This window comes from Scyliorhinus torazame, chromosome 20 (assembly GCF_047496885.1).
Source record: "Scyliorhinus torazame isolate Kashiwa2021f chromosome 20, sScyTor2.1, whole genome shotgun sequence".
NCBI lineage: Eukaryota > Metazoa > Chordata > Chondrichthyes > Carcharhiniformes > Scyliorhinidae > Scyliorhinus > Scyliorhinus torazame.
In genome coordinates, this window is record NC_092726.1 from 109,532,021 (window position 1) to 109,557,578 (window position 25,558).

The window sequence follows — 25,558 nt, forward strand, 5'->3', positions numbered from 1 at the left end:
TTTATAGTCGCCACACAAGCGAACTGTGGCATCTGGCTTCATTACTGGCACAATTGGTGCTGCCCAGTCAGCAAAACGGACAGGCCTGATAATACCCAAACTCTCCAAACGAGTGAGCTCCCCTTCTACCTTCTCGAGCAAAGCGTAAGGCACTGGGCGCGCCCGGAAATAGCGCGGTGTGACTCCTGGTTCAACTTGGATACGGGCTACGGCCCCTTTTATTTTCCCCAGACCAGGCTGGAATACCTCTGGGTATCGTCCTAGCAACTCAGTCAACCCTCCAGAAACTGTTTGGAGGATGTGCTGCCATTGCAACCGCAAATGGCGCAACCAGTCCCGACCCAACAGGCTGGGCCCATGGCCACGCACTACGATAAGTGGGGAACGCCCCTCCTGGCATCCATAGACAACAGGGGTCATTGTAGTTCCTGCAATGTCCAGTGGTTCCCCCGTGTAGGTGGCCAACCTGGCCTGTGAGTCAGTTAGTGTAAGGGTCTGTATACCCTGCTTGATGCGGTCGAATGTCCTCTGGGCGATCACGGAGACCGCTGCGCCAGTATCCAACTCCATCTCCAGCGGGTGGCCATTGACCCGTACTGTCACCTTAATGGGGGCCACACGGGGAGCTGCCACACAATGCAGCTGCAGGCAGTCGTCCTCCGTCTCCACGTCCTCAGGAGTGGTCGCCGCAGGTTCATCCACATGGAAGGTACGGCCTCTGGGCTGGTCCCAGTTACGGCCCCTGGGCTGGTCCCAGTTTCGGTCGGAACGACGGCGCCTCTGGCGTCCCCAGGACCGCCGTCCGCGACGGGGTCGGCGCCTACAAGTCTGACACGGACATGGCTCCTCATCCATTGGCTCTGGAGAAGGCTCCCTTCGGGGAGGAATGTCCGATGGCCACTGGCGTCGGTCTGGTCGTTGCCTCGCCCAAGGTACCGCAGGAGTGCGGGGGGACGTTTTTGGGCGGAAAGGGTTTCGCCCCAAGGCATGCACTTCCATTCCCTGTAGCTCCTGTACTCCTCGCTCTGCGCTCTCTCGGGACAAGACTATTTGTATTGCCTGTTGAAAAGTCAATGTTGGCTCCGCTAACAACTTTCTCTGGGTGGCCGCATTGTTAATACCGCAAACCAAACGGTCGCGTAACATTTCTGACAAGGTCTCACCATAGTCACAGTATTCCGCAATCCCGCATAGCCTGGATAAAAAATCGGCAAGGGATTCTCCAGTGGTCCTCTCAGCGGTATTAAACCGGTAACGCTGGACTATCGTGGACGGGGTTGGGTTAAAGTGTTGCCCCACTATATTCACAAGTTCGTCAAACGTTTTGGTATCCGGCGCAGCTGGGTACGTAAGGCTCCTAATCACCCCAAACGTATGCGGTCCGCAGGCGGTGAGCAATATGACCACCTGGCACTCGTTTTCAGTGATATTGTTTGCCCGGAAATAGTAACGCATCCGTTGCGTGTACTGGTTCCAGCTTTCCAGCGCAGCATCAAAAACATCCAAACGTCCGTACAGAGGCATGGTATAATCGAAAACAACTTCCAACCTGTATCCAACAAAAATCCAGGGAGGTGGCTTCAGCAGTGTAGACAGCTATTCACTTTTACCTTCGTCGCCAGTTTTGTAAGGGCCCCGAAGAATCCAGCACGAGTTTTAAGGATACAAAATAATAAAGTTTATTTACTATAACAACATATACATAGCAGTAGCAGTAACTTCCCTTGCTACCTTCTCCTTCCTCCTGGTTCCTGGACTGGCCAGCTTATTTATAGTAGGAGTTTCTCCGCCCCCCTCATTGGGGAAGTTCATACTCCCATAGGATTGTGGGATAATCATTAGTCCCCAGCCAATCGTCAGTAGGCAGGTTATAACACCTCCCCACCCCGGATATCCCCTCCCCGATATCACCCCCTCCCGATATCACCCCCTCCCCGATATCACCCCCTCCCGATATCACCCTTTCCCCGATATCACCCCCTCCCCGATATCACCCCCTCCCCGATATCACACCCTCCACAATATCACCCCCTCCCGATATCACCCCTCCCCGATATCACCCCCTCTCCGATATCACCCCCTCCCCGATATCACACCCTCCACAATATCACCCCCTCTCCGATATCACCCCCTGCCCGATATCACACCCTCCACAATATCACCCCCTCCCCGATATCACCCCCTCCACAATATCACCCCCTCCCCGATATCACCCCCTCCCGATATCACCCCCTCCCCGATATCACCCCCTCCCGATATCACCCTTTCCCCGATATCACCCCCTCCCCGATATCACCCCCTCCCCGATATCACACCCTCCACAATATCACCCCCTCCCGATATCACCCCTCCCCGATATCACCCCCTCTCCGATATCACCCCCTCCCCGATATCACACCCTCCACAATATCACCCCCTCTCCGATATCACCCCCTCCCCGATATCACACCCTCCACAATATCACCCCCTCCCCGATATCACCCCCTCCACAATATCACCCCCTCCCCGTATCACCCCCTCCCCGATATCACCCCCTTCCGATATCACCCCAACCCCGATATAACTTCCTCCCCTATATCACCCCCTCCCCGTATCACCCCCTCCCCGTATCACCCCAACCCGATATCACCCCCTCCCCGCTATCGCCCCCTCCGCAATATCACCCCGTCCCCGATATCGCCACCTCTCGGATATCACCCTCATCCTGATATCACCCCCTCCCCGATTTCACCTCCTCCCCAATATCACCTCCTCCCCGATATCACCACTTCCCGATATCACCACCTCACGACATCACCCCCTCCCGATATCCCCCTCCCTGATATCACACGCACCCGATATCACCCGCTTCATTTCATCCCGCCACAAACATCACCCGCCGTCGGATATTCGCCTCTGTGATATTGTTACCTCGGAGTTAGGGGGTCACTGGGTTACTGGGATGGGGCAGAGGTGTTGGCATAGGTGAGATGCTCTTTCCAAGGCTGGTGCAGACGTGATGGACCGAATGGCCTCCTTCTGCACTGCTGATGCTATGATTCTACTCTATGATCCCACCAGATCCAGCCCCTCCCCCCCAACCCACCCCCCTCGAGGTATCGCCCCCGCCAAGGTCAGCCCCTCGATATCATCAAATCCCCCCCCCCCAGCAGATGTCACTTCTCTGGGATATCAACTCCGCCCCTCCCTCGGATATCACCCCCGCCGGCCAAATGTCAACCTTCCCAACCGGATATAACCCCACCCAACCGAATGCCACAACCCCTAAATATCACCCCCCACCCGCCCCCCCCCCACCCCCGCGTATATCAGTCCCAAATATAGCGACCCTCGATATTAGCCCCCGGATATTACCCACAACCCCCGGATGTCCCCAGGCTGGTATCTTCCCGCCCGATGACAACCCCAAACCCCCGAACTAGCCCAACAGGGGCTCGATTTGCTCAGTGGGCAAAATAGCCGCCTTGCAAAGCGGAACAATGCCAGCAGCGCGGGTTCACTTCCAGTGCCGGTCTCCACAAACAAGCGCCGTAATATGGCAACTAACAGTGACTTCCACAGTGACTTCAGTGAAGTATACTTGTGACAGTAAGCGATTATTAATTTTAATATATCATCCCGCCCCCGATATGAACCCAGCCTGTAATTCATGCTCCCCTTCAAACATCACCGCAGAACGGATATCTGCCCACCACCCCAATATCACCCAAGCCGCAGATATCACCCAACGCCAGGTAATACCGAACCCCAGATATCACCCAACCCCAGATACCACCCAACCCCAGAGATCACCCAACACATGATATCACCCAACCCCGGATATCACCCAACCCCAGATATCACCCAACACATGATATCACACAATCCCGGATATCACCCAACCCCAGATATCACCCAACCCAAGACATCACCCAACACATGATATCACCCAACCCCGGATATCACCCAACCCCAGATATCACCCAACCCCAGATATCACCCAACCCCAGATATCATCCGACCCCAGAGATCACCCAACCTCAGAGATCACCCAACCACGGACATCACGCAAACCCTGATATCACCCAACCCCAGATAACACCCAACCCCACATATCACCCAAACCCTGATATCACCCAAACCCTGATATCACACAACCCCAGATATCACCAACCCCAAATATCACCCAACCCCAGAGATCACCCAACCCCAGAGATCACCCAATCCCAGATATCACCCAACCCCAGAGATCACCCAACCCCAGAGATCACCCAACCCCAGAGATCACCCAACCCCAGAGATCACCCAATCCCAGATATCACCCAACCCCAGAGATCACCCAACCCCAGATATCACCCAACCACAGATATCACCCAACCCCAGGGAGACCCTATCCCAGATATCACCCAACCCCAGATATCACCCAACCCCAGATATCACCCAACCCCAGATACCACCCAACCCCAGATATCACCCAATCCCAGACATCACCCAACCCCAGATATCACCCAACCCCAGATATCACCCAACCCCAGATATCACCCAATCCCAGATATCACCCAACCCCAGAGATCACCCAACCCCAGAGAGCACGCAACCCCAGATATCACCCAACCCCAGATATCACCCAACCCCGGATATCATCCAACCCCGGATATCACCCAAACCCAGATATCACCCAACCCCAGATATCACCCAACCCCAGAGATCACCCAACCCCAGATATCACCCAACCCCAGATATCACCCAACCACAGAAATCACCCAACCCCAGATAACACCCAACCCCAGATATCACCCAACCCCCAGATATCACCCAACCCCAGATATCACCCAACCCCATATATCACCCAACACCAGAGATCACCCAAGCCCAGATATCACCCAACTCCAGAGATTACCAACCCCAGAGATCACCCAAACCCTCATATCACCCAACCCCAGATATCACCCAACACCAGAGATCACCCAACGCCAGATATCACCCAATGCCAGTGAGGGGTGAGTGGGCTGCGGGATTTGGAGACAACATCAGTCACTGCAACAGGTCCCTTTTCAAATGTCCTTTTGTTGAGATTGTCCTGAGGGCCAACACTTTTTCTGCTGCTTGGATTCCGTACAAAAGTGAAGAGCAAATTCTTCATCAGTCCAAGAGTTAGAGTAACTAACTTTTAATCATTACACCCAATGATCAAAGCGAATATGGAAGAACTAGATGTTAAAATGGATCAGGATGTATTAACCAATGATTGCCAGAGTCCCGACATTAAATGTCTTTAAACTGGTGAAATTCTGATGGATGTGTTGCTTTGTACTTGAATTATTTAATTATTTTGTGTGGAAGATTAATCACCTGTTAACATAGTTCATCCCAATAATCAGAGTGAACTTAGAATCATAGAAGTTTACAGCATGGAAACAGGCCCTTCGGCCCAACCAGTCCATGCCGCCCAGTTTTTACCATTAAGCTAGTCCCAGTTGCCCGCACTTGGCCCATAACCCTCTATACCCATCTTACCCATGTAACTATCTAAATGCTTTTTAAAAGACACAATTGTACCCGCCTCTACTACTACCTCTGGCAGCACATTCCAGACACTCACGACCCTCTGAGTGGAGAAATTGCCCCTCTGGGCCCTTCTGAATCTCTCCCCTCTCACCTTAAACCTATGCCCTCTAGTTTTAGACTCCCCTACCTTTGGGAAAAGATGTTGACTATCTACCTTATCTATGCCCCTCATTATTTTATAGACCTCTATAAGGTCACCCCTAAGCCTCCTACGCTCCAGTGAAAAAAGTCCCAGTCTATCCAGCCTCTCCTTCTAACTCAAACCATCAAGTCCCGGTAACATCCTAGTAAATCTTTTCTGCACTCTTTCTAGTTTAATAATATCCTTTCTAGAATAGGGTGACCAGAACTGCACACAGTATTCCAAGTGTGGCCGTACCAATGTCTTGTACAACTTCAACAAGACGTCCCAACTCCTGTATTCAATGTTCTGACCAATGAAAGCAAGCATGCAGAATGCCTTCTTCACAAGCCTGTCCACCTGCGACTCCACCTTCAAGGGGCGACTCCACCTTTTGGGGCAGCACGGTAGCCTTGTGGATAGCACAATTGCTTCACAGCTCCAGGGTCCCAGGTTCGATTCCAGCTTGGGTCACTGTCTGTGCGGAGTCTGCACATCCTCCCCGTGTGTGCGTGGGTTTCCTCCGGGTGCTCCGGTTTCCTCCCACAGTCCAAAGATGTGCGGGTTAGGTGGATTGGCCATGATAAATTGCCCTTAGTGTCCAAAATTGCCCTTAGTGTTGGGTGGGGTTACTGGGTTACTGAGTTATGGGGGCAGGGTGGCGGTGTTGACCTTCGGTAGGGTGCTCTTTCCAAGAGCCGGTGCAGACTCGATGGGCCGAATGGCCTCCTTCTGCCCTGTAAATTCTATGATAATCTATGAAGGAGCTATGAACCTGTACTCCTAGATCTCTTTGTTCTATAACTCTCCCCAACGCCATACCATTAACTGAGTAGGTCCTGGAATTGATTGATTGTTTGGTCCAATAAACAATTATCTCATTCATTCATTGCGAGGTTGAATTAAATCAGTGAACAGCTCATTATGTTAAAGTCCAACAAGCATTACACAACTAATTGTTATTTGTGCAACATTGAGAGAAAATAACAAATTTGTTTTCAGTCCATTAAACACAGCAAATAACTAAACACATGTCATTGCATCTTTCACTGTGATTGTCAAAGGATTGTTCATTGCAATAATCACAGGCCGTTTCTAATTACTGTTCAGACCATAATCAAATTGAGATTGTTATTCAGTGGAATAGAATCTGTAATTCCTGACCACACAACAAAAATAGCATCAATTAAAAATGCATTTGTTCAGCTCACAATCCCAATCAATGGGATTCTCCCTCGGCAGCATCCTCCAATTCCGCCGGCAGCGCACCCATGTCGGCGGGTTTCTCGATGGCGTGGGGTGGGCACAATGGGTAACCTCATTGCCCGGCTGCGGGAACAGAGAATCCCGTTGTGGCGGGGGATGCGCAGCGCCAGATAACGGGGCTGCCGGGACGGAGAACCGGGTACAGGACATTAAACCGATGGTCATTTTCCAAGAGAATTATCATGGCAAGATACTGATTAATCCATTGATCACTAACGGAATGAATAAATCTTTTAACTTCCCACAATAATATGTATTGGGAAATATTTTCCATGTCTATGATACCAGCAATTATATCTCAGGGTTTAATTTCATTAATCATAGTTGTGCCAGGACTGAATAGTGTGAGAATTCTCTCTGCCTGTTTCTACCAAAGAAAACTGAGTAAGTCGGGCAGCACGGTAGCATAGTGGTGTCACTATGACGTCACAGCGCCAGGGTCCCAGGTTCGATTCTGGCTTGGGTCACTGTCTGTGCGGAGTCTGCACGTTCTCCCCGTGTCTGCGTGGGTTTCCTCCGGGTGCTCTGATTGTCTCCCACAGTCCAAAGATGTGCAGGTTAGGTGGATTGGCCACGCTAAATTGCCCTCAGGTTGGATGGGCTTACTGGGTTATGGGGTTAGGGTGGATGTGTGGGCTTGAGTAGGGAGCTCTTTCCAAGAGCCGGTGCAGACTCGATGGGCCGAATGGCCGCCTTCTGCACTATAAATTCTATGATCTATGATCTATGAAATCCAATGTTGAAGGCAGGATGACATCATGTTTGCACAACATTTAATTACAACATTGAATGTGATTATTGAAGGATTGTTTCTTCCATTAATCACAGGCGTAAAAAAATATTATCAGACAATATTCATACTAAGATTGTTCTTTCAAATAGAGTCAGTAATTCCTGACCTTCCTATAATAACACAATAAACTGAACGTGCACATTTCTGCTCACAATTAACTAAACTGTGATTATCTTTCTATAGAATCATCATGCCAGGAACATGATTATTTTCAGTCCAATGATTGGTGAATACGTCTAGAAATCTTTATACTTTTCACAATAATATGCATTTGGAAATGCCTATGAGTATCAGAAATTATCTTTCAGTTTTTAATTCCATGAATTTGTAGAAATATCGCAGCTATGTGGTGGAATACAATGTGATCTCTCTGCCTGTTTCTACTGAAGACGTCTCAGCAATTTTAATAATGGAATCCGTGAAGTAATGGGCTGAGAAACTATTATATATTGTGTTACATATTTATTTAAATTATTGAGGCTATCTGACTGCTGGAACTGGATAACTACAAACTCCCGATGGTGTTGTTAGGGAGACCGGTCCTTTTGGTTTTCTTCTGTATCCTCTAGTGTTTCTCCTCTGGAAAATACTGACTGTTTCACAATAAGAGAGTGATCAACCATTGTTTCCATTCATTATTCATCAATTAGAGTCTGTTCCCCAGGTTTAATGGACTAATCAATGCCGGGGTCTAATGTGATGGTTAAGATTGGAGCTGGCGGATTGTAGGAGAATCAACCCTGCCATGGCCTTGCTGATTTAATTCGCAGTATTACACAGCAGATCCATAGCTCTCCGTGATACCGACACTCTCCCAATTCTTCAGGATTCCTGATTTGAAGGCCGGCACAGCAGCACAGAGCCGTGAACCTGTTGCTTCACAGCACCAGGGTCCCAGGTTCGATTCCCGGCTTGTGTCACTGTCTGTGCGGAGTCTGCACGTTCTCCCCGTGTCTGCGTGGGTTTCCTCCGGGTGCTCTGAGGATTACTCTCAGGATTATTCCCAGTGCCACGTGACAGTGAGGCCAGAAATAAGACGATAGTGCAGCTAAACACGTGGCTAAACTGCTGGTGTAGGAGGGAGGATTTCAGATTTCTGGGCCATTGGGCGATATTCCGGGAAAGGTGGGACCTGGACAAGAAGGGCGGGAAGCATCTAAACTGGAGGGGCACCGATATCCTCGCTGGGAGGTTTGTTAGTGTCACCCGGGAGAATTGAAACTAATATGAAAGGGGGTGGGAACCAGAGCGGTAGCTCAGCAGGTGTAATAACTGAAGGGGAAATGGAGAACACAAATACGTGAACAACATCACCCTCAGGCAGAGCAAAAAAGGTGACAAGTGTGAGAAGGGAGGTGCTCAATGCAGGATTGAGGGTGGTGGACCGAAATGTGCGCAGTATAGGTAACAAGGTAAATTTGCATGTTGTTCACATTGACATTGGCTGGGAGGATGTGGTGGGAATCACAGAGACGTGGCTGCAAGGTGATCAGGGCTGGGATCAAAATATGCAAGTGTTCTATCGAAAGGACAGGCAGATGGGCAAAGGGGGCGTGGTTGCATTGTCAGTAAGGAATGGTGTTAAATCGATAGCAATGAGCGATATAGGATCAGAAGGCATAGATTATCTGTGGACAGAGTTGAGGAATGGAGTAGATAAAACGACCCTGATGGGAGTTATTTGCAGGACCCCGAGCAGTAAATAAATCAGGAGATAGAAAAGGCATGTAAAAAAGGCAACATTACAATAATCATGGGGGCTTCAATATGCTGGTGGACTGGGATAATCAGGTTGGTCGTGGATCCCAAGAAAAGGAATTTGTGGAAAGTCTAAGAGATGTTTTTGGGAGCAGCTTGTGACAGAGCCGACTGGAGAACAGGCAATTCTGGATTTGGTGATGTGTAGTGAGGCAGACTTGATTAGGGAACATAAGGTGAAGGAACCCTGAGGGAGCAGTGACCACAATATGCTAGAATTTACCCTGCAGTTTGAGAGGGAGAAGCTGCAATCAGATGTAACGGTATTACAATTAAATAGGGGTAACTACAAAGACATGAGGGAGGAGCTGCCCAGAGTTGATTGGAAAACGAGAAGAGCAGGGAAGACAGTGGAACAGCAATGGCAGGCGTTTTGGGGGGTTATTCGGGAGGAACAACATAATGTTATCCCATGAAGAAGGAAATATGCTAAGGGGAGGCCAAGGAATCCATGCCTCACGAGGGAAGTCAAGGACAGCAGTAAAGCAAAATAAAAAAAATACAATGTGGCGCGAAATAGTGGGATGCCAAAAAAGTTGGGGAGCCTTTAATAGCGAGCAGAGGACAATGAAAAAACAATAAAGAAGGAAGAGATGAAATATGAGTGCAAGCTCGTTAGTAATGTAAAAGACGATAGGAAGATGTTCTTTTCAATATATAAAAGGTAAGAGAGAGACAAGAAAAAGACATTGGGCCAGTGGAAAATGTGACTGGAGAAGTAATAATAGGTAACAAAGAAATGGCAGGGGAACTGTCTAGTTACTTTGCATCAGTCTTCACGGTGGAAGAGACCAGTGGGATGCCAGAGCTCCAGGAGAACCAAGGGGCAGAGGGGAGTGCCGTGGCCATCACTAAGGAGAAGGTTCTGCGGAAACTGAAAGGTCTGAAGGTGGATGAATGACCTGGACGGATGGACTACATCCCAGGGTTCTAAAAGAGATAGCTGAGGAGAATGTGGAGGCAGTGGTGGGAATCTTTCAGGAATCACTGAAGGCAGAAAGGGTCCCAGAGGACTGGAAAGTGGCTAATGTAGCACCGCTGTTAAAGAAGGGAGGGAGGCAGAAGACGGGAAATTATCGGCCGGATAGCCTGACTTCGGTCATAGGGTTAAGGAAAATCCCAAGGCTTTTTACACGTACATAAAAAGCAAGAAGGTAGCCAGGGAAAGGGTTGGCCCACTGAAGGATAGGCAAGGGAATCTATGTGTGGAGCCAGAGGAAATGGGCGAGGTACTAAATGAATACTTTGCATCAGTATTCACCAAAGAGAAGGAATTGGTAGATGTTGAGTCTGGAGAAGGGGGTATAGATAGCCTGGGTCACATTGTGATCCAAAAAGACGAGGTGTTGGGTGTCTTAAAAAATATTAAGGTAGATAAGTCCCCAGGGCCTGATGAGATCTACCCCAGAATACTGAAGGAGGCTGGAGAGGAAATTGCTGAGGCCTTGACTGAAATCTTTGGATCCTCGCTGTCTTCAGGGGATGTCCCGGAGGACTGGAGAATAGCCAATGTTGTTCCTCTGTTTAAGAAGGGTAGCAAGGATAATCCCGGGAACTACAGGCCGGTGAGCCTTACTTCAGTGGTAAGGAAATTACTGGATAGAATTCTTCGAGACAGGATCTACTCTCATTTGGAAGCGAATGGACGTATTAGTGAGAGGCAGCACGGTTTTGTGAAGGGGAGGTCGTGTCTCACTAACTTGATAGAGTTTTTCGAGGAGGTAACTAAGATGATTGATGCAGGTAGGGCAGTAGATGTTGTCTATATGGACTTCAGTAAGGCCTTTGACAAGGTCCCTCATGGTAGACTAGTACAAAAGGTGAAGTCACACGGGATCAGGGGTGAGCTGGCAAGGTGGATACAGAACTGGCTAGGCCATAGAAGGCAGAGAGTAGCAATGGAGGGATGCTTTTCTAATTTGAGGGCTGTGACCAGTGGTGTTCCACAGGGATCAGTGCTGGGACCTTTGCTCTTTGTAGTATATATAAATGATTTGGAGGAAAATGTAACTGGTCTGATTAGTAAGTTTGCAGACGACACAAAGGTTGGTGGAATTGCGGATAGCGATGAGGACTGTCGGAGGATACAGCAGGATTTAGATTGTCTGGAGACTTGGGCGGAGAGATGGCAGATGGAGTTTAATCCGGACAAATGTGAGGTAATGCATTTTGGAAGGTCTAATGCAGGTAGGGAATATACAGTGAATGGTAGAACCCTCAAGAGTATTGAAAGTCAAAGAGATCTAGGAGTACAGGTCCACAGGTCATTGAAAGAGGCAACACATTTGGAGAAGGTAGTCAAGAAGGCATACGGCATGCTTGCCTTCATTGGCCGGGGCAGTGAGTATAAGAATTGGCAAGTCATGTTGCAGCTGTATAGAACCTTAGTTAGGCCACACTTGGAGTATAGTGTTCAATTCTGGTCGCCACACTACCAGAAGGATGTGGAGGCTTTAGAAAGGGTGCAGAAGAGACTTACCAGAATGTTGCCTGGTATGGAGGGCATTAGCTATGAGGAGCGATTGAATAAACTCGGTTTGTTCTCACTGGAACGAAGGTTGTGGGGAGACCTGATAGAGGTATACAAAATCATGAGGGGCATAGACAGAGTGGATAGTCAGAGGCTTTTCCCCAGGGTAGAGGGGTCAATTACGAGGGGGCATAGGTTTAAGGTGAGAGGGGCAAAGTTTAGAGTAGATGTACGAGGCAAGTTTTTTACGCAGAGGGTAGTGGGTGCCTGGAACTCGCTACTGGAGGAGGTAGTGGAAGCAGGGACGATAGGGACATTTAAGGGGCATCTTGACAAATATATGAATAGGATGGGAATAGAAGGATACGGACCCAGGAAGTGTAGAAGATTGTAGTTTAGTCGGGCAGCATGGTCGGCACGGGCTTGGAGGGCCTAAGGGCCTGTTCCTGTGCTGTACATTTCTTTGTTCTTTGTTCTCTTTGTTCTTTGGTATGGTTTTGGATCCATTATTAAGGATGAGATTGCGGAGTACTTGGAAGAGCATGGTAAAATAGGACTGAGCCAGCACGGCTTCGTCAAGGGGAGGTCATGTCTGACAAATCTGTTAGAGTTCTTTGAGGAAGTAACAAGGAAGTTAGACAAGGGAGAATCAGTGCACGTGATTCATTTAGATTTCCAGAGAGCCTTTGACACGGTGCCGCATTACAGTCTGTAAAGTTGGTTCAGAGGCCATGGTGTTCAGGGTAAGATCCTGGGATGGAAAAAGAATTGGCTGACTGGCAGAGGCAGAGAGTGGCAAGAAGGGGCCTTTTTCAGGATGGCAGCCGGTGTCTAATCGTGTGCCTCTGGAGTCTGTGCTGGGACCGCAACTTTCCACAATACACATTAATGATCTGGAAGAAGGAACCAAAGGCACTGATGCAGAGTTTGCAGATGATGCAAAGACCTGGGGAGGGAAAGGTAGTATTGAGGAAATGTGTGTGTGTGGGGGTGGGGGCTGCAGAAGGACTTCGAGGCTGGGAGATTGTGCAAAGAACTGGCAGATGGAATACAATGTGGAAAAGTGTGAGGTTATGCACTTTGGAAGGAGGAATAGAGGCGATGGCTGTTTTCCAAATGTGGAAATGCTTCGGAAATCAGAAGCACAAAGGGACTCAAGGAACAGGTACTACGTGTCCTTGATATGTATGTTCCTGTCAGGCAGGGAAGAGATGGTCGAGTGAGGGAACCATGGTTGACAAGAGAGGTTGACTGTATTGTTAAGAGGAAAAAGGAGACTTATGTAAGGCTGAGGAAACAAGGTTCAGATAGTGCATTGGAGGGATACAAGATAGCCAGGAGGGAACTGAAGAAAGGGATTAGGAGAGCTAAGAGAGGGCATGAACAATCTTTGGCGGGTAGGACAAAGGAAAACCCCAAGGCATTTAACACATATGTGAGAAATATGAGAATGATTAGAGCGAGGGTAGGTCCGATCAAGGACAAGAGCGGGAGATTGCGTATTGAGTCTGAAGAGATAGGAGAGGTCTTGAACGAGTACTTTTCTTCTGCATTTACAAATGAGAGGGGCGATATTGTTGGAGAGGACAGCGTGAAACAGACTGGTAAGCTCGAGGAAATACTTGTTAGGAAGGAAGATGTGTTGGACATATTGAAAAACTTGAGGATAGACAAGCCCCCCGGGCCTGACGGGATATATCCAAGGATTCTATGGGAAGCAAGAGATGAAATTGCAGAGCCGTTGGCAATGATATTTTCGTCCTCACTGTCAACAGGGGTGGTACCAGGGGATTGGAGAGTGGCGAATGTCGTGCCCCTGTTCAAAAAAGGAACTAGGGATAACCCTGGGAATTACAGGCCAGTTAGTCTTACTTCGGTGGTCGGCAACGTAATGGAAAGGGTACTGAAGGATAGGATTTCTGAGCACCTGGAAAGACACTGCTTGATTAGGGATAGTCAGCACGGATTTGTGAGGGGTAGGTCTTGCCTTACGAGTCTGATTGAATTATTTGAGGAGGTGACCAAGCATGTGGATGAAGGTAAAGCAGTGGATGTAGTATACATAGATTTTAGTAAGGCATTTGATAAGGTTCCCCATGGTAGGCTTCTGCAGAAAGTAAGGAGGCATGGGATAGTAGAAAATTTGGCCAGTTGGATAACAAACTGGCTAACCGATAGAAGTCAGAGAGTGGTCGTGGATGGCAAATATTCAGCCTGGATCCCAGTTACCAGTGGCGTACCGCAGGGATCAGTTCTGGGTCCTCTGCTGTTTGTGATTTTCATTAATGACTTGGATGAGGGAGTTGAAGGGTGGGTCGGTAACTTTGCAGACGATACGAAGATTGGTGGAGTTGTGGATAGTGAGGAGTGCTGTTGTCGGCTGCAAAGAGACATAGATAGGATGCAGAGCTGGGCTGAGAAGTGGCAGATGGAGTTTAACCCTGAAAAGTGTGAGGTTGTCCATTTTGGAAGGACAAATATGAATGCGGAATACAGGGTTAACGGTAGAGTTCTTGGCAATGTGGAAGAGCAGAGAGATCTTGGGTTCTATGTTCAAACATCTTTGAAAGCTGCCACTCAAGTGGATAGAGCTGTGAAGAAGGCCTATGGTGTGCTCGCGTTCATTAACAGAGGGATTGAATTTAAGATTCGTGTGGTGATGATGCAGCTGTACAAAACCTTGGTAAGGCCACATTTGGAGTACTGTGTACAGTTCTGGTCAACTCATTTTAGGAAGGATGTGGAAGCTTTGGAAAAGGTGCAAAGAAGATTTACCAGGATGTTACCTGGAATGGAGAGTAGGTCTTCCGAGGAAAGGTTGAGAGTGCTGGGCATTTTTTCATCAGAACGGAGAAGGATGAGGGGCGACTTGATAGAGGTTTATAAGATGATCAGGGGAATTGATAGAGTAGACAGTCAGAGACGTTTTCCCCGGGTGGAACAAACCATTACAAGGGGACATACATTTAAGGTGAAAGGTGGAAGATATAGGAGGGATATCAGAGGTAGGTTCTTCACCCAGAGAGTAGTGGGGGCATGGAATGCACTGCCTGTGGAAGTAGTTGAGTGGGAAACATTAGGGACTTTCAAGCAGCTATTGGATAGGTACATGGATTACGGTAAAATTATATAGTGTAGATTTATTTGTTCTTAAGGGCAGCACAGTAGCATTGTGGATAGCACAATTGATTCACAGCTCCAGGGTCCCAGGGTCTATTCCGGCTTAGGTCGCTGTCTGTGCGGAGTCTGTGTGTCCTCCACGTTTCTGCGTGGGTTTCCTCCGGTGCTCCGGTTTCCTCCCACAGTCCAAAGATGTGCAGGGTAGGTGGATTGGCCAATGATAAATTGCCCTTAGTGTCCAAAATTGCCCATGGTGTTGGGTGGAGGTGTTGAGTTTGGGTAGGGTGCTCTTTCCAAGAGCCGGTGCAGACTCATGGGGCCGAATGGCCTCCTTCTGCACTGTAAATTCAATGATAATCTATGATTAATCTAGGACAAAGGTTCGGCACAACATCGTGGGCCGAATGGCCTGTTCTGTGCCGTATTTTCTATGTTTTCCATGACTAGGGAGGCCTTGTTCACGATTCTCTTAAGGTTAACGTGCAGGTTCAGTCGGCAGTTAGGAAGGCAATTGCAATGTTAGCATTCATGTCGAGAGGGCTAGAATACAAGACCAAGGATGCACTTCTGAGGATGTATAAGGCTCTGGTCAGACCCCATTTTGAGTATTGTGAGCAGTTTTGGACCCCGTATCTGAAGAAGGATATGCTTCCCTTGGTAAGGGTCCAGAGGAGGTTCACAAGAACAATCCCTGGAATGAAGAGCTTGTCATATGAGGAACGGTAGAGGACAATGGGTCTGTGCTCGTTAGAATTTAGAAGGATGAGGGGGAATCTTATTGAAACTTACAGGAGTCCTGGATCGAGATGATGTGGAGAGGATGTTTCAATTTGTATGAAAAACTAGAACCAGAGGACACCATCTCAGACTAACTCGGACGAACAGATGCTTTAAAACAGAGATGTGGAGGAATTTATTCAGCCAGAGGGTGGTGAATCTGTGTAACTCTTTGCTCCCGAAGGCTGTGGAGACCAAATCACTGAGTGTCTTTCAGGCAGAGATAGATAGTTTCTTGGTTAATAAGGAGAACAGGAGTTTTGGGGAGAAGGTGAGAAGGTCGAAGAATGAGGATGAGAAACATATCAGCCATGCTTGAATGGCGGAGCAGGCTCGCTGGGCCTAGTGACCAAGTTCAGCTTCTATGTTTTATGGTCTTATGGCCGTAAATGTCCAACTCGGTTTGAAATATGGCTTTGGGTGTCTGCCTCCATTATTCTTACAGAAAATGAGGTAATGAAAGGATGTGAGGAACAAGCGGGAAATGAGATTGAGGCAGAAGCTGAGCAGTGATTACATTGAATGGTGGAGGAGGTGTGAGTGACCGTGTAGTCTCCCCATGTTGCCATTTGTTATCAGTTCCGGCTCTGCAATACTCGCTGATGAATGTAGCTGCATGATCATACATTTCAGTTACATCTTTCCAACAGATATTTATATTGTTCATGGAGACAGTTCATTTACATCCAGATTATCCAAAACTTATATCATCTCAAATGTGTGGAACGAATCTCACATCATCGTCTTTTATTCCCAATAACCCAGCCCCAGCCTATCCAATCATCCCGAAGGGAAAACTGCTTCTAAACGATTCACACAGCGAGTGGTTCTGATCTGGCCTGCACGGCCTGGGACACTGGTGCCGGCAGATACAACAGTGGATTCACAGGGAATGGTAGGAGTGACAGAAATCAAATGTATGTCTCCAGGGAAAGGGCGCTCCATTCGGATTGAATCATCTGCTCATCTACAGAGCCGCTGAGGTCAAACGGAATGAAATGAAATTGAATGAAAATCGCTTATTGTTACAAGTAGGCTTCAAATGAAGTTATTGTGAAAAGCCCCTAGTAGCCACATTCCGGCGCCTGTTAAGGGAGGCTAGTACGGGAATTGAACTGTGCTGCTGGCCTGCCTTGGTCGGCTTTAAAAGCCAGCGATTTATCCCAGTGTGCTAAACCAACCCCAGGAATGAATGTCCTCCTTCGGGACTTCACGCACTTTATCGGCGTTGGATGTGGTTTGGCTGTGAGATGATGGGACCAACACCTGCAGGTTCCCTCCAAGTTCACCACCACCGCGAGTATTCTCACTGAACTCCTTTCTATTCACTGTGTCCATGTGTGAACTCAGCGCCCGCTTTAGCTCACTGCTTACTTCACAGCATCAACGTCATTGTAAGTTCCAATCTGTCTGACCCCGGGCGCTTCCTGTGCTGTTAATATTGAAAACATCTGTGTTGCTCCCAATAAAAGCAGACGCACATTTAATAATTAGAGGGAGGTCTATCTTTTTTCAGGTTGCTTTACAATTATTTCTAAAAGCGGCTGTGCCACGTGTTTGCTTTCTGGCCTCTCACTGGGGAAAGACAAGTTCTATTCCAGCTCTGCACAATAACTGACCTGTCACACTCTGTCAGTTATTCACAACTTAAATGGTGCAATACTGCATGAAGGACATTTACTTTATCCAGGATCTGAGTTTATAATTTAGGAACAAGTTTGTTTATTCAGCAAATGTATTAATCCGGATTGTGTTTTCCACATGATACCCAGTTCCCCACATCTCCAAGAACACTCCCTCACACTCTATCTCTCCCTTGCACTCTCTCCCTCTCTCACACGCTCTCTCTCAACCTCCCTCTCTCTCACACTCTCTCCCTCCATGCCTCCCTCCCTCACTCCCACCTTCTTTAGACACTTTATTTCGCACTCTTTCCCTCTCTCACACACTCCCCCTCTATTCTCTCTCCCTCCATGCCTCCCTCCCTCTCACACAACTCACTAACTGACACTTTCTCTCCCACTCTTTTCCTGTCTCACACTTTCTCTCACTCTTTCCATCTCTCACACTTTCTCTTACACTTTTTTCCTCTCTCATACTTTCTCTCACATTCTTTCCCTCTCTCACACTTTCTCTCACACTCTTTCCCTCCCTCACACTTTCTCTCACTCTCTTTCCCTCCCTCACACTTTCTCTCACTCTCTCTCACACTCTTTCCCTCCCTCACACTTTCTCTCCCTCTCTTTCACTCTCTCACACTTTCTCTCACGCTCTTTCCCTCTCTCACACTTTCTCTCACAATCTTTCCCTCTCCCACTCCCTCAGTCACTCAGTCGCTCTCTCCAGTACTTATGTCTGAGATTATGTTCGTATTTTATACACCATCCTTCTCACCCAATCTGTCTCCCTCACCCACAAACGCTCGCCCTCCACTCTCTGCTTCCCTTTCTCTCAGACAATCTACCTCTTCTCTCGTTTTATTCTTTATTTCTACACCCTCTTTCGCTCCCATTCAATCTCCACCCACCCACTTTCTCTCTCAGCCTGTCTTCTATCAGCACATCTCACAGACCAGTTCTCTCTTCCTCCACATCTCACCCCCCCCCCTCTCTCCAAAGTGAAGTGTGTGTATCAGAGGGATGGCCGGTATCAGTTAGAGACGGGGTATTAGTTTTTACAGCTGAATATTTTTTAATGCTGCTCTCTGAGGTGATGGTTCTGTTGCTGCTGCAGTCTCTAAGTTTTCTGAGGTTACAATGATTCTGAATTAATTCTTAGTTTGAGGTGCTGAATCAGATTTAGATATGGGATCACATTCTTTGCGCTTTAAATTGTTCCAGATTTTGGAGACATTGAAATTTGCTACTTATGTTCAAACATAAACTACTGAAATTACGAAAAGGAATGGTCACAGTTACAGAGGCAGCTACACCCCTGAGTGCAGTGGAACCACACAGAGAAACACACTGACAATTGGAACTGAATCACTGAATGGTCACAGTTACAGAGGCAGCTACACCCCAGAGTGCAGTGGAACCACCCAGAGAAACACACTGACAATTGGAATTGAATCACTGAATGGTCACAGTTACAGAGGCAGCTACAGCCCAGAGTGCAGTGGAACCACCCAGAGAAACACACTGACAATTGGAACTGAATCACTGAATGGTCACAGTTACAGAGGCAACTACACCCCAGAGTGCAGTGGACCAACCCAGAGAAACACACTGACAATTGGAACTGCATCACTGGATGGTCTCAGTTACAGAGACAGCTACACCCCAGAGTGCAGTGGACCAACCCAGAGAAACACACTGACAATTGGAACTGAATCACTGGATGGTCACAGTTACAGAGGCAGCTACACCCCAGAGTGCAGTGGAACCACCCAGAGAAACACACTGACAATTGGAAATGAATCACTGAATGGTCACAGTTACAGAGGCAGCTACACCCCTGAGTGCAGTGGACCCACCCAGAGAAACACACTGACAATTGGAAATGAATCACTGAATGGTCACAGTTACAGAGGCAGCTACACCCCAGAGTGCAGTGGACCAACCCAGAGAAACACACTGACAATTGGAACTGAATCGCTGGATGGTCACAGTTACAGAGGCAGCTACACCCCAGAGTGCAGTGGACCCACCCAAAGCAACACACTGACAACTGGAACTGAATCACTGAATGGTCACAGTTACAGAGGCAGCTACACCCCAGAGTGCAGAGGACCCACCCAGAGAAACACACTGACAATTGGAACTGAATCACTGAATGGTCACAGTGGAGTGAGGGATATCACTGAAACAATCTGAGAAGTATTGATGGGACTGATGGTGTCTGAGTGGACAGCATCCTTTCTGTTAATGTTAGCTGAACAATGTGATCAACACAGTCCAGTGTTTGCAAAGAGGTCACTCACTCACAAAAATAATATTTGCTTTCACTGAACCAAATATCGGAATCTGTTTATTCACATCTTTGAAAAATAAGTTAAACGATGTCACAACCTCAATATCCCAGAGGTGGTTCGTCAGGGCATTAATTAAAAGCTTGTGGAATATATAACCTCAGAGTTTTGGACAGTGAGATTGCCAATCGCAGGAAGGGACAGATCACTTCACAGTGAAAATGCTTGTCCCAGTTGAGACTGCTGAGAAAATATTCCACCCAATCCTTGCTATTGTTGGTGTTCCTGGTAAGTGACTGTCACCATTGAAGTTGTGTAAATCTGTGTGGGAGCGGCTCTTTGATTTTAAACTGGGACTGAAAATGTTTAACGCTGATCTCTTGATCACTGTTACACAGACACCTGGTCAACGATATCATTTATTTCATTCAAATCTCGTTAATAATGTCTATGGTTTGAATCCATTTCATCAACTAACAATAAACCTGTTTGTAACTCATGGGATCTCTGTTCAATAAAGTTGTTATATTGAATGGAATCTTGTATAATGTTAGATTGGATCTCAGTGAAGGCAATCTCTCTGAAGGAAGGTTTAGTGGGAATCAGACTGAAATCCCTCTGAGGGTGGATCACTGATCAGATTGAAATATCTGACAGCAGTGAACAAGGATTACTGGATGTATCTGTCAGTGTAGAATTGTACTGAGTGTGGGTCTCTCACCAGACTGGAAGATCTGATCCAATTATATATCTATTACTGGGACTATCTGTCCGTGTGGAATTGTATTGTGTGTGGGTCAGTAACTGGACTGAAATTAGTTGATTCTATTTTGAAATGATGTATTTTATTGGTGAGTGGTCGCTCCATTCGGTGGAGTTCTCTCTGTGTGTTTTAACTTTGGAATAGGTTGACAAACAGGAAGAGTTTGGCTGTGTTTTGAAGATGTTTGATATTTATTGTATGAAGTGACATGTCCCTCTCTCTGTTTTCTATTGATCTACTCTAACAGGAACAGATATCACCCACACTCTAATATTTCATAAAACCCACAGCAGTGCAGTATTCCAATAGGTTTTGTGATATTTTCTCATTCCTATTCACCCTGAAATGAACTCACATGTTTGATCAATTTTTACGGGTGTTTTTAAACTGTCTTTCTGCTTCAGACGATTTGTGAATCTATTAACCTGAAGACAGAAACCCCTCCAGTCCATTCACACACTTGTTTTCCAAGGAGTGATTGGGGGACTTATTGTTCTGAACAAAATGCAGCAGCGGACACTGATCTATCGGGACATTAATGTCCCATTGAAATACCCACTTTGCCAATTCATAATGAATGATGAATGTGTGCCTGTAATTAGTTGTATTCTTCCTCTGAATTCACTATCACTCCCAATTTGATTTTGTCTGTAAATTGTGTAATTATCATTCTGCTTCCCGATCCCATACTGTTGATGGGAATGGTGAAGGAGAGTGATCCCAGTGCTGATCATTGTGGAACACCACTTCACACCTTCCAGCAATCAGCCTAAATCCCTTTAACTCCTCTCCCTGTTTTCTGTGTGTGTCGCCAGCATGTGTCCATTCTGCTGCTGTGTCCCCTAACTACACTGGCTCTGAGATTACCCATCAGTCTGTTATGTCGGATCTTACTGTCGGCCTTTAGAAAATGAAACTGTTTAACATCTATCATACTACTCAGATCAATTATTTCTGGTAGTTATTGAAATAATTGGATGAAATGTGTCAGGAATAATGTTGACTTTGGAATATGTGGCGACTATTTAGTATTCTCTGTGTGACTGGATTTCTTTTAACTCATGCTTCTAATTCATTTTTTCCAACTGTTGACATTGTGACTGGAAGATTTGATTATATTCTGTTCTAAATTCAAGAATAACAGAGACCGATTTCAGCTTTTCAATTCTTTGGTAATTATTCTGATGATGATCAGTGAATAGATAATATTGTCTCTGCTGTTTCTCACTGACTATTTTGTAAAAATGTGTTGTTAAAATCCATCCGCCTCCAGTAATCTCCCTCTACCTGGACCCCACCCTCTGGCCTCCTACCAGCTCTCGATCTTCTCATTGAGATCTGTCAGTGCGACATCGACCGTCTCAATTTCCCTGTGCCTCTCACCAACTCTATCCTGACTCACTCTAAACTTGCTCCAATCCTCTCTCTAATATTCAACCCTGGCCTGGTGATCTAAGCTGCTCACAAGGGTGGTGCCATTATTGTTTGGTGTCCTGACCTCTTCCTCACAGAGGCTGCCCGTCAGCTCTCAGGCCCATCCTGGTACCTCCCCCTGGACCAGCAGCACACCACCAAACATCATGATATTGTTTCCAGGACATTCACTGACCTCATTGACTCTGGATATCTCTGTCCACAGCCTCGGTCATCATAGTCCCGCAACCCCACACATCCTGCATCAACCTCCCGCTTCTACCTCCTTCCCAAAATCCACAAACAGGGAAGTCCCAGTACACCCATTATTTCGGCCTGTTCCAGCCCCACCAAGATCATTTCTTCCCATCTTGATTCCATCCGCTTTACCCTGTTCTGCCCCTTCCCAAAGACATTGGTGTCACAGTGACACAGTGGTTTGCACTGCTGCCACACAGCAGCAGGGTCCCCGGATCAATTCCCACCTTGGGTGACTGTCTGTGTGGAGACTGCACTTTTTCTCCGTGTCTCCGTGGGTTTCCTCCGGGTGCTCCGGTTACCTCTCACAGTCCAGGTTAGGTGGATTGACCAGGCTAAATTACTCCGTAGTGTCCAAAAAATGTGTAGGTTAGATGAAGGGGTTAATGAGATAGGCGGGGCAGTGAGCATGGTTGAGGTACTCTTTCAGAGGTTCGGTACAGACTTAATGGGCCGAATGACCTCCTTCTGCACTGTGGGGATTCTATGATTCCTGATTACTCTGGTGCCGTAAACAAGGTCCATTTCCCTGGCCCTAACCGTCTAATCTTCACAATGGCTGTCCAATCCCTCTGCACCTCCGCCCCCCAACACGAGGATTGTGTACAGATCCTCATTCCCTGCTTCCTGTAAAGACTGCATCTCATTCTCCCACTTTCTCCGCCTCCATCGCCTCTGTTCTGTTGATGAAGTATTTGAAAATAACCCGTCTGGCATGTCTGTCTTTTCCTTAACCGGGCTGTCCCCACCACCTTCCTTTGTTAACTGGCCTCTCAATCGTGTTAAATTCATTTCTCACACCTCTGTCCGCACACATCCCCCTCCCTCCCGGTAACACGATAGGGTTCCCCTCACTTTCCACACCATCAGCCTTCCCATTGATAGGAAAATCCTCCTCCATTTCTGCCAACTCCAGCATGATGTCACCACCAAACACAACTTCACCTCTCTCCAACCACCCCCCTCAATTTCTGCATTCCTCAGGTACCCCCTCACACCCCACACCCCTTTCCCTTCCCCCAGCACCTTCCCCTGCAATCACAGACGGTGCAACAACTGTCCCTTTACCTCCTCCCGCCTCATGGTTCTCAGCAGCAAACTGTCCTTTCTGGAGAAGCAGCGTTTCACTTCTGTGCCTTCAATTTGTTCTACTGTATTCGCTGGAGCCAATACCGTCTCCTCTCCATTGGCGAGACTAAACGCAGACTGCGTGACTGCTTTGTGGAACACCTTCACTTAGCCCACAGCATGGCCCCAGCCTTCCTGTTGTGGCCATGATAACTCAGCACCTTGCTCTCAGGCCCACATGTCTGTCCTTGGCCTGCTGCCAGAATGCAGTGAAGCCCAACACAAGCTGGAGGAGCAACATCTCATCGTCCAATTAGGATGTTGCATCCCGCAGGACGAAACTTTAATTTAAACAACTTTATTCTGGGAACTTTCTCCTCCATCTTTCCGCTCTTGTTTTGGAATTTTCCTACTTTTTTGTCGAATGCAATGAGTCCGAATCTGGAGAGAGTCTATTCGGCCAAGTGAACCCTGGGGAATGCCCAATGCCGGAGCGGGAATATTCCTGAGAACAGCTTGGCAGGGATTGTTTTCAAAGAGGGAGAGGATGGATTCCTGGGAACAGTGATGGTGGGATGTTCGAGACATGGCAATGGGGGATTCCTGGGAGCGGGTACATTACGAATGACTAAACCTGGGAGGGATGATCCCTCGGGATGTTCTGGAGACTGGGCAGATTCTATTCTGGACAGGCTGGGCTGCACGGTAGCACAGTGGTTGGCACAGTTGATTCGCAGCTCCAGGGTCCCAGGTTCGATTCCCGGCGTGGGTGACTGTCTGTGCGGAGTCTGCACGTTCTCCTCGTGTCTGCGTGGGTTTCCTCCGGGTTCTCCGGTTTCCTCCCACAGTCATAAGATGAGCAGGTTAGGTGGATTGGCCATGATCAATTATGTTTAGTTTCCAAACAATTTAGATGGGGTCACTGGGTTATGGGGATGGGGTGGGCTGAACTGGTTTTCTCTTTCCAAGGGCCGGTGCAGACTCTATGGGCCGAATGGCCTCCTTTTGCACTGAACATTCTATATTTCTATTCCTCCCATGATTATGAAGAGGGAAGGTCCTTGTGTTTGTTTTATTTTTCCCATTGATCGTGGAGTATTCAAATAAACCAGGAGTGGGGTCCAACCCCATCAGAAATCCAGTCCAGGGAACGGTCCATTCCGGGGTGTGGTCCAATAATTGAGCTGGGATGACAATCTCTGGTATGTTTGTATCCGGTTTGGGAAACCTGGCCGACCTGAGTGAATCCTGTAAATCAGACTAAATGAGAAATGTAACCTCTCCCAAAGGTCTCTGAATTATAAACATTTTCCTACCACTGCCATCAAACTGACAGGGCTGTAATTCACACTTTCCCCCCATTCCCCACCTTTAACACTGGAGTTACATTTCCTACTTCCCTCTCTGCAATGTTAATCTCTGTGCCCATTCCTCTCCCAACAACCCCACCCACTCACTGTCCATTATATTGATGCTGAAATTATGTCCTGGTTCAGACAGGGAGAATCATTACGTAATTTCCCGCGTCTCTCCTTTCTCTCTCTGACAGTTAATCTACTGGGAATTGTGATTCTGTGTCGGGGGAAGTGTGGCCTCTCTACCTGCACCACTCGCTACCTGGCGGCCATGGCAACGGCGGATCTGCTGTTTATTATCACTAAACCCATACTGAACAGGATCAATGGTTATTATTTCCCCTGGAATTTCCTGTCCCTCACCCCTGTGTGTAGTGTTAAGGGTGCCCTGATCTCATCAGCCAGGGACTGTTCTGTCTGGTTCACCCTCACTTTCTCCTTTGATCGATTTGTGGCCATATGCTGCCAGAAACTGAAAACAAAATATTGCACCGGGAAAACTGCGGCTGTGGTTCTGTCCACAAGCGGCCTCCTGCTCTGCGTGAAAAACATCCCCCAGTACTTTACATATGAACCTTGGGAGATAATCGACAATGTCCAGTGGAGCTGCGTCACAAAGATCAGCTATTACACTGACCCGGGATGGGGTGGATATAACTGGTTTTCTCAGGTTTTAACCCCATTGGTGCCGTTCTTCTCAATCCTGTTGACCAACGCTCTGACAGTCAGACACATTTTACACAGCAGTCGGGTCCGGAAGGCACTGAGGGCTCAGAGTCAGGGAGACAATCGCACCGACCCAGAGATGTAGAGCAGAAGGAAGTCAATGATTTTACTCTTCAGCATCTCCGGAACTTTCATCCTCCTCTGGACCGTGTCTGTTATTAAATTTTTCTATTTGGATTTGAGTGGATTACATTACATCACTATTCCTCAATA